A 17,567-nucleotide genomic window follows, 5' to 3' on the forward strand; every position below is an offset into this window, starting at 1 on the left:
ATGTAACGTATTTTCCGGACCATATGGCACACCGGATTATGCCGATGAGCGGGTCTATTCAGGTTTATGTTCGTACAAAAGACGCACCAATTTATATTGCGCCTAAAAGGGGTCATATTATAATTTTTTTCTACATTTAAAACACTTCCATGTGGTCTACATAACACAACGTAAAGGGGGTTCATTGGTCAAAATGTTGCATAGATTATGTTTTACAGACCATCTTCAAGCCGCTTTCTGACCGTCTCTTCAGGATGTACTGTTTTGTGGGCGGTCTTATTTTCGTGGCTCCATTTCGACGGCATCTTCTCCCCGTCATCGTTGTTGTACCGGTAGTTTTTAGCGCTTCCATAGCGAGTTTACTGACAGATATTAGTTAGAACTGTACGCTACTTTATATTAGAAATGGCAACAGCAGAGGATGAATACACCACAACATGGGGATAGAGAAAAATAAGTACCTTATCGACTACAATGGCAGACGCGCGCACATTTTCAGGATTAATGTAGATCCCAAACAAACATCAGCAGAAACCAATAGGTATAAGAAAGGTTGGTTTTGCATAATTTTGCGAAACAAAATGCCAGATAATATGTGTCCTAGTAGGTGCCATTTTGGAGTCTTCCACACACCATAATAATACATGTAAGTTGAAGCACAGTACATCTGACTACTGAAGCTGTAATGTTCCAAGTTCCATCAAGGGGTGCGGCTTCGTAGCTTACCAAAGTCGTACTAACACATTTTGACAGATTTTTTAGCGCCATGTCTAATGTTCTATATAATCTCAAATGAAAGTTTTGGTGTTGCTTGCTTACGGGTACTTGCTAGCCTCATTTATTAGCATCCCAAGCTGCAGCTCCTGCAAGGGAGCACCCAAATAACGCTGCGAAAAACCCTGAAGACACATAAGATCAAGATAGGCTGCCTGAGGAAACCCGTGGTGCAACGCACAGGGCCAGTACCTTGTACGGCCCTGATGAGACGGAGGAGGACCCAGGCCCGGACATTCCCCACAGTGCCTGGAACCTCCAAGCACCACCGGCGCAACCACGGGGCAGACCGTCGGAGGGGGGACGTGTGGCATGGAGCGCTACCTGGACACAAGTCGAGGGACTGATCACCCTCGGCTGGGTCGCCCGGGAGAGGGTGTTTGATTAAGACCCGAAACACCCTATGACCCCGGGAGAATCACTGATGATGTGTCCAGGTTGCACCGTAAGGTGTATTATGAAACCGAAACAGGCGTCAGTCCACCTGCAGTCCACATGTATCTACTGATGTGTGACTGCCATCTACTGGTCACACTTTTCCTTACACCATATACTAAGTAAAATTGCTTAGAGGTCGGTAAGAACTATGATGTACATTAGGTGCACCGGGTCATAAGGCGCACTGTTGATTTTTGAGAATACGAGAAGATTTTAAGGGCACCTTATAGTCAGAAAAATACGGTAATTTGCAGAACATTTTCCAGTTTTGCTAATTTCTTCAAATTCTGCATGAAAATGTAACCAAAACACGTACTACGCAAAATGAAATTGTCCACAGTCTTCTGTAGGTGACGTCAGCAGGCTGATGCAGGCCCGCCCACAGTTTTGAGCTAAAAGAATGTGTTTAAAATCATTAGAAAACAAGCCTAAAATCACTGTCTATTTTGGGTCAATTTTATCTGTAGATGTCATTTTAAGGTCAGGAACTATGACCTAATAATAAATGAGGGGCTCTTTAAAGCTGAGAAGGAGTTGTTTTGTTTTGTTTTGTTATTAGGAGTGGTTCAACTTCACTTTGACACTTTTATAATTATTAAAATGTTACATGCATTACTGTTCACTAAAAAACAAGTATGTTTTAGATTAAAATACTTTTTTTTAAATTATTTTGGGGGGGATATGAAAATCAATTTTTGAGAGATTCAGTACATGCTTGGCATTGAACAGCAGCAACATTTAAATAAATGTGGTCTGTCAACAACAACCTGAAGTGACGTATAAATCCTATTTGGAAATATGTATCCGGTGTCTTCATAGTGTACATCAAGTACATATTTAACACATATGGCTCACATCATGAAGATCTGAAATGAATCGCATACTGTAAAATCAAATAAATATGTAAATACATGATTGTTGGATTTTGGCCCATTTTTTTCTAGATCAATGAGATCATTCGAACAAAACCATGTTACAATTGGAGTGTTGACTGAAAGCTGGTGAAAAAAAGTAAGCAGCCGCAGTCAGGAATACAAAACTTATTTTGTTGCAAGTAGTGTTGAGCGATCAATAAACAAGAATCTGGCAAAGACTCAACAAAAAAACATACATACAAATTAATACATGACAAATAAGAAACAGGAGTACAAGGGAAAGTTTATTGGTCACAAATGTATAAGAGTCGATATGGAGACCATGTTCACACAAATGTGAGAAAATACATTTATAAAAGAGAAATGCTGTATATACTGTCTGTATATTTGTTTCAGCAATATTTTCTGCTTTATTGTTCATAAACAATATATCAAAGCAGATAACCTGCCTAACATGGTGCATATGATCTGATTTACAGTTGAAAAAAAGTAACATTTACCGGTAAGTTTATTTTAAGTGATACAACAAATGGCAGAATGGCCCAGAAATATATCTCTTGAATGACGTGTTGCAGTTCTACAAACACAAATATATTGTTTAAATATATAAATATTAGGAAGGTCCCAACACAATTTGTTTCACTTCCAATACGATACTAAAATCATACCTTGAGTTTTGGTCGATACCGATATTAATTTAATACTATATCAGCAGGAATCATACTTACTTTTATTATTTTGTAGTGTGGAATGTTAGAAAAGTTTTATTGAAATTCAATTAGTCAAAAGATTGGCAATTATTAACGTTTTTATTATGAAACGTCTGCAATGGACTTATGCTGTCTTTAAGTGAAATGGTCATTGTTTTGGTGACACATAGTGGTCATAATAATTCATGAAGTTAAGCTCTTGACGCAGTAAGTTGAATGACGTGGACACGTTTGATACGGGATACTTTCTAATACTCTTCTGCCTCTGAGACTTTGTACCTGTTAGTAATATGCAACTGTATTTATTTGATACTTGTGTTGAGTTTTAGACTGCAATATTGTGCAATGAAGGACACTCTACCAACCTGTATAGCTCGGATGGTAGAGTGGCCGTGCCAGCAACTTGAGGGTTCCAGGTTCGTTCCCCACTTCTGCCATCCTAGTCACTGCCGTTGTGTCCTTGGGCAAGACACTTTACCCACCTGCTCCTAGTGCCACCCACACTGGTTTAAATGTAACTTAGATATTGGGTTTCACTATGTAAAAGCGCTTTGAGTCACTAGAGAAAAGCACTAAATAAATATAATTCACTTCACTTCACTTCACTACTATGCATGCTTAGCTGTTGTGTAGCTGCTAGCTCCTTGTAGACTATAGCCCACAATGTTTACCTTTTGTAAAGGACTTGATCAAAATACCAGAAAAGATCAAACTTGTGTGCTTATTGGATGACATTTATATGTTAACTGGTTGTCCATTGTACAAAACCCAAAACCAGTGAAGTTGGCACTTTGTGTAAATGGTAAACAAAAACAGAATACAATGATTCGCAAATCCTTTTAAACCTATATTCAATTGAATAGACTGCAAAGACAATATACTTAAGGTTCAAACTGGTAAACTTAGTTATTTTTTGCAAATATTAGCTCATTTGGAATTTGATGCCTGTGACATGTTTAAAAAAAGCTGGCACAAGTGGCAAAAAAGAGTGAAAAAGTTGAGGAATGCTCATCAAACACTTATTTGGAACATCCCACAGGTGAACAGGCTAATTGGGAACAGGTGGGTGCCATGATTGGGTATAAAAGCAGCTTCCATGAAATGTTCAGTCAAACAAGGATAGGGCGAGCGTCACCATTTTGTGAAGAAATACGTGAGCAAATGGTCAAACAGCTTAAGAACATAATTTCTCAACGTGCTATTGCAACACATTTAGGGATTTTTCTATCTACGGTCCATTATATCCTCAAAAGATTCAGAAAATCTGGAGAATCACTGCACGTAAATGACATTGCCCATGACCTTTGATCCCTCAGGCGGTACTGCATCAAAAACCGACATCAGTGTGTAAAGGATATCACCATTTGGGCTCAGGAACACTTCAGTAAGCCACTGTCAGTAACTACAGTTGGTCGCTACATCTGTAAGTGCAAGTTAAAACTCTACTATGCAAAGCGAAAGCCATTTATCAACAACACCCAGAAACGCCGCCGGCTTCGCTGGACCCAAGCACATCTAAGATAGACTGGTGCAAAGTGGAAAAGTGTTCTGTGGTCTGATGAGTCCACATTTCAAATTGTTTTTGGAAACTGTGGACGTCGTGTCCTCCGGAACAAAGAGGAAAAGAACCACCCAGATTGTTATAGGCGCAAAGTTCAAAAGCCAGCATCTGTGATGGTATGGGGGTGTATTAGTGCCCAAGGCATGGGTAACTTACACATCTGTGAAGGCACCATTAATGCTGAAAGGTTGTCACACCCCGCCTCGGGTGAAGGTAATGTAACCTTTGTAAACCGGACTTTCAAAACCAAGGATGGCAAGGCACGCAGTTGTAAACAGTTTACAAACATTTATTTAAACCCCAAAGTGTCAAAGGTGAACAACAACAGGAAACCAAGCACCAAAATCTGCAATAGTAATAAATAGAGGCAATATTAGTACATAAGTATAAAAGGTACATACAGGTTTTGGAGCAATATATGTTGCCATCCAAGCAACATACTTTTCATGGACGCCCCTGCTTATTTCAGCAAGACAATGCCAAGCCACATTCTGCATGTGTTACAACAGTGTGGCTTCATAGTAAAAGAGTGCGGGTACTAGACTGGCCTGCCTGTAGTCCAGACCTGTCTCCCATTGAAAATGTGTGGCGCGATATGAAGCCTAAAATACGACAACGGAGACCCCGGACTGTTGAACAACTTAAGCTGTACATCAAGCAAGAATGGGAAATAATTCCACCTGAAAAGCTTCAAAAATTGGTCTCCTCAGTTCCCAAACGTTTACTGAGTGTTGTTAAAAGGAAAGGCCATGTAACACAGTGGTAAAATACCCCTCTGCCAACTTTTTTGCAATGTGTTGCTGCCATTAAATTCTAAGTTAATGATTATTTGCAAAACAAAATTAGGTTTTTAAGTTCGAACATTGAATATATTGTCTTTGCAGTGTATTCAATTGAATATTAGTTGAAGAGGATTTGCAAATCATTGTATTCTCTTTTTATTTACGATTTACACAAAGTGCCAACTTCACTGGTTTTGTGTTTTGTAAATGTGCTGCAGGACTGAATGTATTGGAAATTTACATACAAGCCAATATAATGGGGTACTTCTTTTTAATAAATATTGGATTGGGTCATGTCTAATAAACATATCATGTATGACAATTGTTTTCATAAATTTTTATTAAGGATGTCTTAATCAGGGATTTATGCAGCCGCTTCCGACAACAATCATCCATGAGTGAGTTTGGCCGATACCAATACTGATCACATGTATTAAGTGTAGTTAGTTTTTTAATGTCTTTATGACAAGTGCTATTTACAGTTAAACTGTATCAGCACACTATTTAAACTAGTTCATTCTTCTCTTTTATTGCACAAAATTGTTTGATTAAAGCAAAGTCAGAAGTACACAATAACTTAACTAAAACTACAATCTATTACTCAATTAAATCCTTTTGGCCCACAAAGTTCTCCTGTGTTTAGGGACCTATTCCCTGAATTTGTAAACATAAAAACAATGAAAATACAGATCCAATCACTCTAGTATCATATTGATACTACCCTTGCTGTCGAAATCAACAATTTATGGATCGGTCCACCCTCTTATGTGTTGTATCCTTACTCCAACTCTTATTAATCTATCGTCTTTTGGGAACTATGAGCCGCTACTTTTTTCCCAAACTTTAAACCATGCGGTTTATAAAAAAGTGCGGTTAATCTATGGATTTTTTTCGCCAATGGGTAAATTATGAAAAGGATTAAGCAAAAAAAGCAAAAACAATGTACTAAAGTTATCCACTTTGAGAAACAGTTCAGATTCAAGGATTGATTGATTGATTTTCAATAAAATCAGTTATAATACACAGCACAAGCATGTATGATATAAAAGTAGTTTTAACTGAATTTGACCAACAAATATTCAACAAAATAGTTAAGCCGAACACACGCAATGTTGGCCAAAAAAAGGTTCACATTCAAAGGTGATGTGGAGCCGAAACACCAAGTAAGTTTAGGCATTGAAAAAAAATGGTATTGTACAAAAAGTTGTATCTGCACTGAAACTCATATTGGCATTGTAACATGTTGAATTAATAAACAAATGAATACAAACATTAAAAAACACAACATTTTTGGTGTGGACTTTTTTGTATCATAACATATTTTGATTCAGTGCCGATGTTCATATTTTATCTTTCCTTATCTTCCATCCATCCATTTTCTACCGCTTATTCCCTTTTGGGGTCGCGGGGGGCGCTGGAGCCTATCTCAGCTACAATCGGGCGGAAGGCGGGGTACACCCTGGACAAGTCGCCACCTCATCGCAGGGCCAACACAGATAGACAGACAACATTCACACTCACATTCACACACTAGGGCCAATTTAGTGTTGCCAATCAACCTATCCCCAGGTGCATGTCTTTGGAGGTGGGAGGAAGCCGGAGTACCCGGAGGGAACCCACGCAGTCACGGGGAGAACATGCAAACTCCACACAGAAAGATCCCGAGCCCGGGATTGAACCCAAGACTACTCAGGACCTTCGTATTGTGAGGCAGATGCACTAACCCCTCTCCCACCGTGCTTTCCTTATCTTATTTTTCAAATTATTTTTGTGTGTTTCACAGAATTTCATTCTGAAAATTTTCACATCCGCTTTTAAACAACTAGTGATTTGAAGTGGAGGGAGGGTGCGTGTGGGCGGGGCTTACAACAAGTTCACCCACAAGCAGTTTTGCGTGGGCTTAGGCTTGCAGGTAAAACACCGTAGAAGAAGACAGGGGGTCTGAGGGGGTCTTTTGACAGGCGTTTGGAAAGATGCACCTGCTTGCATTATTGTCCTGCACAGAAAGATGCCGGACTCAGCCCGGTGATAGTTTTTGCAAAGATGGCCTCGCAGAGACGATTGGCTGGCACGAAGCAGCTTTGTGCTTACTTGCGTAGCTTCAATTTCTAGGAAGGAGGAAAGAAGAAAAGTAAGATTGTTTTATAAATATCTCCGCAATGCCTCAACCGTTTAATTTCACATTTTTGGAACTTATGCAAATACCAAATACACAACAGCAGGTACCAACAGGTAAGAAAAGTAGATTTTGCTTAACAAGGTCCTAAAATGCTAGGGGTCTCAACTGGGGCAAAACAGATTTCTGACGGGGCTATAGCCCCACCTAGCTCCGTTGTAGCGTCGTCCCTGACCAGAGGGTATCAGCATTTGCCATCCTCATTGAAAAGCATTAATAGGCAATGGCAATCACATATTTTTTCATGAAAATCGTCCAATACTGATCGGTTGACGATCGATTGGCACATCCCTAAAGTTTATTCGCAGGATTGCGCGAAAACGACACAATTGCTTATCGTTAAAATTTTCACCGATGCTGGCAAATGTGTTGCAAATGCAAACAATTGTAAATGTACAACATCCTATTAAAAACAACACAATAGTTATTTTTTACTTTTTGATGTTACAATCCACAAACATTGGGGCCAACTAGGCGAGGCAAGAGGACTTTAGTAGTTGACTTTATAAAGACATAATTCTTTTTGCAGCTCCTCTGTTAGATTATGTATCGTACAGTAAAGCTCAATGACCTCACTGCCTTATTTTAGATTGTAGTCCACTCGGTAAGCAAGTTTGGCCCACCTCTATCAACAGTTGGTGGTTCCTTGGATCCACTTCAGGGTTTGGGTGGCTGCTGTCACCGGACCTTTCAAGCAAGATGACATGGTTCAGCTGTCAGCCAGGGTCAGCGGGGAGAGTTAGTGCTCTTGCTGGCCAGCCAAAGTGTCTAAGATTCAGATAGCCTCAGCTGCCAAGCAGCACCCATGCTGGCAAGAGAGGAGGAGTTAAATATAGAGTGGAACTTTTTAGCTTCCGTGACTCGGACAAGAAGAAATGCATGGGAGCGAAAAATCAGCATCTTTGGCTTTAAACTTCTACAAACCTATTCTTTGATAAGATCAAAAAGTTCACATGCATTTCCTTGCCTCAATTGCCTTTACAGGGAGTGATGTGTGTTTTAGACCAAGGCCAACCGGGGCAGAACTGAATAGGCAGTGGGAGTGAACCAGTGAGGAGGGAAGAGAAGGAAAGGGAAGTTCCAGTGGTTATTATTGCTTTCCTTTATTCCCTCCCTGACGTGAACGAGTGAGCAATGTGAGGATAACTCCGTAGCGAGAGGACCAGCACAAGTGGACATTTGTGGATGCTTCACTTCTCTTCATTCACAGGACTAGTCACCAGTGGGAGACTGCCAACAAAACCCGGGGACAACACAACAGGTAATTTTCTCAATATCAACAGTGTCCACGCTTTATTACTGTCCAGTCAACTTTCAACAATTGAGCAACAATAATAGTCAAACCATACTATGAATGAACCGAGTCTTCCTCCTGTGTGTCAACCTACAGTTTGATCCATTTTGCATGAGTTACTCATCCACAAAGAGACTGTTGAATATGTTGCTGTAAAGCTTTGCCATTGTTATAGGGAGTGCAGAGCCATGAATAATAACTTTTTTTTTTTTACATATGAATGTGACCATTTACACCGTTTGCATGTGGGTAGAAAGCCAACAGAGGATGATGATGGCACACTGAGTCATCTATGAAGTCATGCTACTATATGAACATTTGATAGAATCGTACTTAACTGCACTGCAAATCATTTGCCACTTGCCAAGATTTGACATCTTATTTCTAGAAATTTCCCTTGTTTTAAGAGGTATTTACTTATTTTTAGTAATTTATTTTGTATCATAATCTGAATTTTAGCATTTTTAGCATGGATAATTATATTTTGTCTATTAAACATGTTAAAATTCAGAAAATATTCAAATAAGACATTTTGGTTTTACTAACAAAAAAAATCCAGTTTAAAGATTCTGCAACATCCCAAAGATTCTTAATTGCAAGTTGAATAATGTTGGTTTTCAGAATAAAATACTTATTTTTTTACTTAAAAGTCCTGCTAATTTATAAGTATACAAAGCCTAACTTAGGATGTCTTGACAAGTAAAATTAACTATGCTGGAAATATTCACAATCTCGTCAAGTATATATTTCCCAGTTCTAGTTTAAAATATCTAAACAAATTTAGTACAATTCACAATCCCCTGGATAGTAATTTTCAGTGAGACATAATAGCTTGTTTTTAGGCAATAGATCTTCTGAGGCTAAAAAATATTACTTTTGAGCATAACAAGTTTGTTATAAGACACACAACTTCACAATACTAATAAGTATTGCTAATAATAAGTATTAATTGCTGATTTCAAGATTGCTTTTAATTTTTTTTAAACTTAAATATAATATCTTATTTCAAAAAATCTTACCAAGACACTTTTAACTTGTTCCATTGGCAGATTATTTTGCTTATTACAAGCAAAAATATCTTGAATTAATAATTTTTATTTTTAATTTTCAAAATTTTTAAGAGGGGCATTTCTCCAGTTTAGCTGCATGGACAGATAATTTCACAAGTTTTTAGTATTTTTTTTGGTCTAAAATCAAGTCTTTGTATATTATTGTTTGTCAGCTCTTTTTAGTAGTGTGTCATTCAAGTGTAAAAAATAAAGTTAACTACTTTTAGTATTAAAACAAAAAACACAAAAAACATTTTGTCGTAATGATGATGAGTGATGAAGGCAACATATGGGAGTTGTGCAGCTTTGCATTCTAACATGTATAGTGGTAGTGTGGTTTCAATGTGAATCGTCACATTTTTAAGCACATCAAGTAAATTCTTAATTCCTGCTGCACTGAACTCTCATGAGATTTGCTCATGAATGGCATGACAGCTTTTCGAACCAGAAAGTTAATTGCTTACCTTGCAATTATCTATAAAGTATATCTATTTGTATTATATATTAAATCAACGGACAAACTGACTTAACTGTCAGACAGATGTACACATTTTCTATGGAAGTAGAATTGTCTCACATCAACTTATGTATATCAATATGATATTGATACATATGCATATATTAATAAATATACAAATACAAATACAAATGTGATATACAAATAAATAAATAATTTGTATAAATAAACGCGTATTTGTAAATATATTTTGGAGATTGGAAAATATATACAAATACAATGTATAAATATAAAAATGTGACATACAAATAAGTCAAGAATTTGTATAAATAAGCGTGTATTTGTAAATATATTTTTGAGATTTGAATATAAATATGCTTAATTTTGTATTTGTATTGAATTTGCATATGTGGATCACTTTACATTCCTCCCACAAACCAGATGCACAAATAAATGTGACCTACACACTCCTCTTTTATTGTATCAATGCCGTTTAATTACCTTGTCCCAATGTAGATACTGATCTCTTATCAGTGCAATGTGTGTCAAATCATCATATATCAATCATCATATGACCCTCCCTAGTGTGCCTCTGATTGGCTCGCAGGTATCTGACCATGTCTATGACCGAGACCGCTCTGGCTGCAGTGCCCTCTGCTGGTTTTTCAGGGGAGTGTATAGGTCACATTTATTTGTGCATCTGGTTAGTGGTAGGAATGTCTCATCGACACAAAAGCAAAAAAGCGATCCACATATGCAAATTCAATACAAATACAAATAGAAAATCAAGCATGTTTATATTCAAATTTAAAAAATATATTTACAAATACACGTTTATGTATACAAATTCTTGATTTATTTGTATGTCACATTTTTATACTGTATTTATAAATTTTATTTGTATATATTTTCAAATCTCAAAAATATATTTACAAATACGCGTTTATTTATACAAATTATTTATTTATTTATATATCACATTTGTATTTGTATATTTATTAATACATGCATATGTATTAATATCATATTGAGATATATAAATTGATGTGAGACAATTCTACTTCCATAATTTTCTGTGGGACATATTCATGTCCATCTGTTACTAGGCAGACTAACAGATTGGTTGTGCCTCATTGGCTAGTGAATGCAGGATGCATAAACTAATCCTGATTCTCTAAAGTTAAACAGAAAAGTGATCAACCTCTGATTATGTAACACATTAGTATATTGGGGTTCGTTTGTACCTCATTCTAATAGGCCGGATCAAAAGGAGACTAAATAATCTGTTTCCGGACAAGCAAAAATATGACACAAAAAATATTTAATTAAGAAAAAATATAGTTTTATAACACATACAAATGACGAATGAAACATTTAACGTCTAAGAAGCTGTGTACATTTTGCAAAAAGCCCCGTAACTGTCATGCAAGTGTAAAAAATAAGGTGACCACTAATAACAATATTACAACACAAAAACAAAAACAAACATTAAAACACAAACTTGATAGCACACTTTTGAAAGCTGATCTACTAAACTTGTGCGCAGAGAATTGCGTGTTTTAAATGAGCAAAATAGATAGCGCAATCCATCTTGCGTGTTTGTCTTTAAGTATTTCATGAACATTTGTTTGTTATTAGAACGCCCACAACACTTGCAAATATATACATGCAACCTGAAATGTACAAACGTTTGTACACGCAAACTGGCAGAGTTACGCACAAATAGATATGAGAAAATAAAATGGAGAGAGAATATTCCATCCAAGTGTGTTTCAACATATTTGACAAGTCAAAAATAAAAATATTATACATATCGCCTATTCAGAAATACCATTTTATTGTTTTATAGCTACTGAGAGACTTAAGCGGTTGAATAAGACAAATGCAATTGAGTCATTTAGGTGTCTGCTGGCATTTAAAAATAAATACTGTTAGTTTTTTCATATGGAGATTAGGAATGTAATGGTATCCAAATCTCACGGTACGATATTACCCCGGTATTAAGGCCACGGTACGATATTATTGTGGTATATGTTCCCCCCCACACCAAAAAAAAAGACTTAAAATGTTATTGTGTGTAAAATGAAGTTGCAGGGATGTTTAGGATAAACCCATTTACAATAATTGATCACAAACATAATGCTCAAATGTTCTAATGATATTCATAACCACAAACATGTATTTTAAGTGCAAAGAATTGTACAGAAACATCCATTGTTTCAAGCAAATATAAAACAAAACTTACAGTTGAGTGTTTTTAAAGTCACAATGTAAACATCCAGTGTAAAACAATAATGTTCAATTTAGTTAAGTTTTTCAACTTTTACTTTCTGAGAAGCAGTGTCCTCCACAGTGGACATGTTTATATCACTCTGGGAAATTCTGTTTCTCAGAAAAACCAACTATCAATTTAACTTTTATTCATGTAAATACAAACCCCGTTTCCATATGAGTTGGGAAATTGTGTTAGATGTAAATATAAACAGAATACAATGATTTGCAAATATTTTTCAACCCATATTCAGTTGAATATGCTACAAAGACAACATATTTGATGTTCAAACTGATAAACATTTTTTTTTTTTTGCAAATAATTATTAACTTTAGAATTTGATGGCAGCAACACGTGACAAAGAAGTTGGGAAAGGTGGCAATAAATACTGATAAAGTTGAGGAATGCTCATCAAACACTTATTTGGAACATACCACAGGTGAACAGGCAAATTGGGAACAGGTGGGTGCCATGATTGGGTATAAAAGTAGATTCCATGAAATGCTCAGTCTTTCACAAACAAGGATGGGGCGAGGGTCACCACTTTGTCAACAAATGCGTGAGCAAATTGTTGAACAGTTTAAGAAAAACCTTTCTCAACCAGCTATTGCAAGGAATTTAGGGATTTCTCCATATCTACGCTCCGTAATGTCATCAAAGGGTTCAGAGAATCTGGAGAAATCACTGCACGTAAGCAGCTAAGCCCGTGAACTTTGATCCCTCAGGCTGTACTGCATCAACAAGCGACATCAGTGTGTAAAGGATATCACCACATGGGCTCAGGAACACTTCAGAAACCCACTGTCAGTAACTACAGTTGGTCGCTACATCTGTAAGTGCAAGTTAAAACTCTCCTATGCAAGGCGAAAACCGTTCATCAACAACACCCAGAAACGCCGTCGGCTTCGCTGGGCCTGAGCTCATCTAAGATGGACTGATACAAAGTGGAAAAGTGTTCTGTGGTCTGACGAGTCCACATTTCAAGTTGTTTTTGGAAACTGTGGATGTCGTGTCGTCCGGACCAAAGAGGAAAAGAACCATCCGGATTGTTATAGGCGCAAAGTGTAAAAGCCAGCATGTGTGATGGTATGGGGGTGTATTAGTGCCCAAGACATGGGTAACTTACACATCTGTGAAGGCGCCATTAATGCTGAAAGGTACACACAGATTTTGGAGCAACATATGTTGCCATCCAAGCAACGTTACCATGGACGCCCCTGCTTATTTCAGCAAGACAATGCCAAGCCACGTGTTACATCAACGTGGCTTCATAGTAAAAGAGTGCGGGTACTAAACTGGCCTGCCTGTAGTCCAGACCTGTCTCCTATTGAAAATGTGTGGCGCATTATGGAGCCTAAAATACCACAACGGAGACCCCCGGACTGTTGAACAACTTAAGCTGTACATCAAGCAAGAATGGGAAAGAATTCCACCTGAGAAGCTTAAAAAATGTGTCTCCTCAGTTCCCAAACATTTACTGAGTGTTGTTAAAAGGAAAGGCCATGTAACACAGTGGTGAACATGCCCTTTCCCAACTACTTTGGCACGTGTTGCAGCCATGAAATTCTAAGTTAATTATTATTTGAAAAAAAAAAAAATAAAGTTTATGAGTTTGAACATCAAATATCTTGTCTTTGTAGTGCATTCAATTGAATATGGGTTGAAAAGGATTTGCAAATCATTGTATTCCGTTTATATTTACATCTAACACAATTTCCCAACTCATGGAAACAGGGTTTGTATCTCACAAACTGAAGTTTGGCTTTGTTGGCTTCAAATATATTTTCTGGGAGACAATTTACAAGGTAGTGACTTGTACGCTGCCTTCTGTGCCGTGAAGCTCGATAGGCTCCAGCCCACCCGCTACATCGAAAGAAGCGGTGGAAAAATAGACAGATGTATTGAGGATTTATCAAGTATTTTTTCAGTTTTCTCATATTTCCCATGTTAAACATTTTTCTTGGGGATTACCTCTGTGCTGTGTGACGTGACCGCTGGCTCTGTGTCGCCTTGGAAACGCTTGAGACAAAAGTATTGCTTTGCAGAATGCAGACTTTCTTACCTCCACCAAAGAGGTTATGTTATCGCCAGGTTTTTTTTGTCTGTTAGCAACATAACTCAAACAGTTGTGGATCAATTTGGATTATTTTTTTCAGGAAATGTCCAAAAAAACCAATTCCTCTCATCTACTACAAACACACTTTTATATCCTGCTTATGGCATTCCCTACCCCCACCTTGTCGGCCGCACTGCGCAGAGGATTCTGGGAGATGTAGTTTTTTTTCAGACCCGGCCAAAGCTAAAGTGCCAAAAAAAAAACTACACACCAAGTTTTTGTTTGATACCGTCAAGCATCACGGCATTATTGTGAAGACATTAATAATATAGCTCCTTTATGAAAAAAACATGCAACATGTCTTTTCTTGCGTCTGGACCATTGCAACACAGAGGCACCTCTCAGAGCACGAAATCGGCGTGCTAAGAAAATGTTGCAGCATATAGTACAACAAATATGGAGGGAAATGAGTGTATCCATGGTGACGGTTGGCATACACCCAAAAACCTAATTTAAATAAGGCGGTCTGCACCACTTTTTCACATATTATCAAATGTGTGCAGTCTTACTAGATCACCAACAACCCGCCCACTAATACTACACACATTATTATTGTTTGCACACACCATTTAGCACTTTGTATGTGGGACATTAGCAGTCTTCATTGACAGAAGTGTAAAAAGTATCACCACACGCTCAAATTATTAAGAGCCATACGAGTGTATAATGTAGTTAAGTGTAAAATGTAAAAAACATTAAAAACTCATTTGACTTTGACATCAGTAAACCACATGCATAGTTAAGATGAAATCGTACTTCTTTCTTTGATGAATTCCATTTAATTTACATGAAGTCATCAGCCTGTAGGAAGAGGCAAGTGGCATTTATATTCTGTCTCAGAAGTGTTGGATGTGCAAATGTGAATGCTGATGGAGCAATTATTAGGACCACCTCGTAAAGGAATCAGACTGACTGTAAATCAATACGGTGGTCCTGATTAAATCTGGAACCCAAACTTGAGCGTGTGCCAATTCGGCAGGGAATCAAGATTCACTAAATAAGTTACATCATCACCTGAGTTACAGCATCGACCTCTCAACACAATGCGACATTTACACTGACCATGTTTGGTGAAGTATGACGTCAATACACAGTATTAACCCTCATAGTATATTGGGGACTTTTTTGTCCTTTCAGGTAAATATTTGCTCTATTTTCGACCATTATTTCGTTTGTGTTACACCTAATGATTTTTTTCTCTAATATTTTAATTTTTATTTCCATGTTCAAATTTACAAACCCCGTTTCCATATGAGTTGGGAAATTGTGTTAGATGTAAATATAAACGGAATACAATGATTTGCAAATCCTTTTCAACCCATATTCAATTGAATGCACTACAAAGACAAGATATTTGATGTTCAAACTCATGAACTTTATTTTTTTTTTTCAAATAATAATTAACTTAGAATTTCATGGCTGCAACACGTGCCAAAGTAGTTGGGAAAGGGCATGTTCACCACTGTGTTACATGGCTTTTCCTTTTAACAACACTCGGTAAACGTTTGGGAACTGAGGAGACACATTTTTTAAGCTTCGCAGGTGGAATTCTTTCCCATTCTTGCTTGATGTACAGCTTAAGTTGTTCAACAGTCCGGGGGTCTCCGTTGTGGTATTTTAGGCTTCATAATGCGCCACACATTTTCAATGGGAGACAGGTCTGGACTACAGGCAGGCCAGTCTAGTACCCGCACTCTTTTACTATGAAGCCACGTTGATGTAACACGTGGCTTGGTATTGTCTCGCTGAAATAAGCAGGGGCGTCCACGGTAACGCTGCTTGGATGACAACATATGTTGCTCCAAAATCTGTATGTACCTTTCAGCAGGCACGTGCACACATAGAAGGGTGCCTGAGCCCCTATGGGTGCCTGAGCCCCTGCCCTTTTTTACCTCGTCTTAAAAAGTGCCCTCTGCCTGTGTGTGTGTGTTTTTTTCTTTTCTTTAAACAACATTAATAAATTCCTGTCAGGGATGTAAAAAACAAAAACAAAAAAAACAGCGGTACAAAAACTCCACGTTTTCTTGTAATACCGGGTTGTTTGAGCCTGCCGCTTCCTTTAAACGTTTAGCCCCTCCTCGATCTGCGGGCTACAGCCAGGGTTACTCAGACGTGACAGTGGAGCAACTTGAACCTGTGAGTTATGGTCTAGTCGCCGTCCACTTATTCAGCATCTAATATGGGTAATGTTTCAGAAAAACGCTGTATTATTCTATTAGTCAATGTGTCAGCTTCTGTTTTTGCCGGACGTCGGAGCACGGCGCATCAATTGAGCACGGCACATCAAGTCCGCACCGAGCAGAGCGGATCGTGCGGGACAGGAAGTAATGTACAAAATAAAACACCGGGTTAATTTTCAATATAAATTGCACGTTTACGGCGGATCACATTTCTCTCACAGTAGAGTTTTAGATATAAGGTTATTGTGACTTTGCTATTACCGTGTGGGTTAACAAAATAATAATAATAATAATGATAATAATAACAATAATAATAAGAAGAACAATGATAATGATAATAATAATAATAATAATAATAATTATTATTATTAATAATAATAATAATTTCAGCATTCTGGGGATATAAGATGTAGGTAAACTTGATTCATGTTGATTATGCCTGCAGCCCAAAGCCAAAAAAAGAAAGGATACAGCCCTCTACTGGCCCCTGGTCCATATTTTTGGCCCTGTATTGCGTTTCAGTTGTTTAGTCTGAGCATTAAGTGAGATAGACCATAAGTTACAACTTGATGGTATTTTCATCAAGTTAAGGGAAGAAGGACAGATTTTCACATTGAAGTTTTTTCCATTTGGGTATTTATTTTTGTATTTTTTTTCAAAGTTCATGTTGCACTGTTCAATGTTCAATATTAAAGTGCTTATCTTTAACAAAAAATAGCCTAATAATAAACCAGTGTTTTGTTGCTTTTCATGTCTTCCAAGCCTATGATAATGTAAATTAACTCATTATGACCATAATTTGCAGACACAAAAGAAATGGCAATCACTTTTACCTACAAAGGACACACAGCTAAGTAGTTAGCTTCCTATTAGCAAATTTAAT

At 37.4% G+C, this 17,567-nt stretch overlaps 1 protein-coding gene across 1 annotated transcript in view; it reads left to right on the plus strand.

The window, feature by feature from the left end:
* The first annotated feature begins 8,418 nt into the window (after positions 1-8,418).
* Positions 8,419-17,567, plus strand: part of LOC133645671 (filamin-A-interacting protein 1-like) — a 78,224-nt gene continuing 69,075 nt past the window's right edge. The window contains exon 1 of the mRNA XM_062040517.1: positions 8,419-8,577. The gene's annotated coding sequence lies outside the window, so the exon portion shown is untranslated. The remainder of the gene's footprint in view (positions 8,578-17,567) is intronic.

The sequence above is a fragment of the Entelurus aequoreus genome, linkage group LG03 (genome assembly GCF_033978785.1).
Source record: "Entelurus aequoreus isolate RoL-2023_Sb linkage group LG03, RoL_Eaeq_v1.1, whole genome shotgun sequence".
Taxonomy (NCBI): Eukaryota; Metazoa; Chordata; class Actinopteri; order Syngnathiformes; family Syngnathidae; genus Entelurus; species Entelurus aequoreus.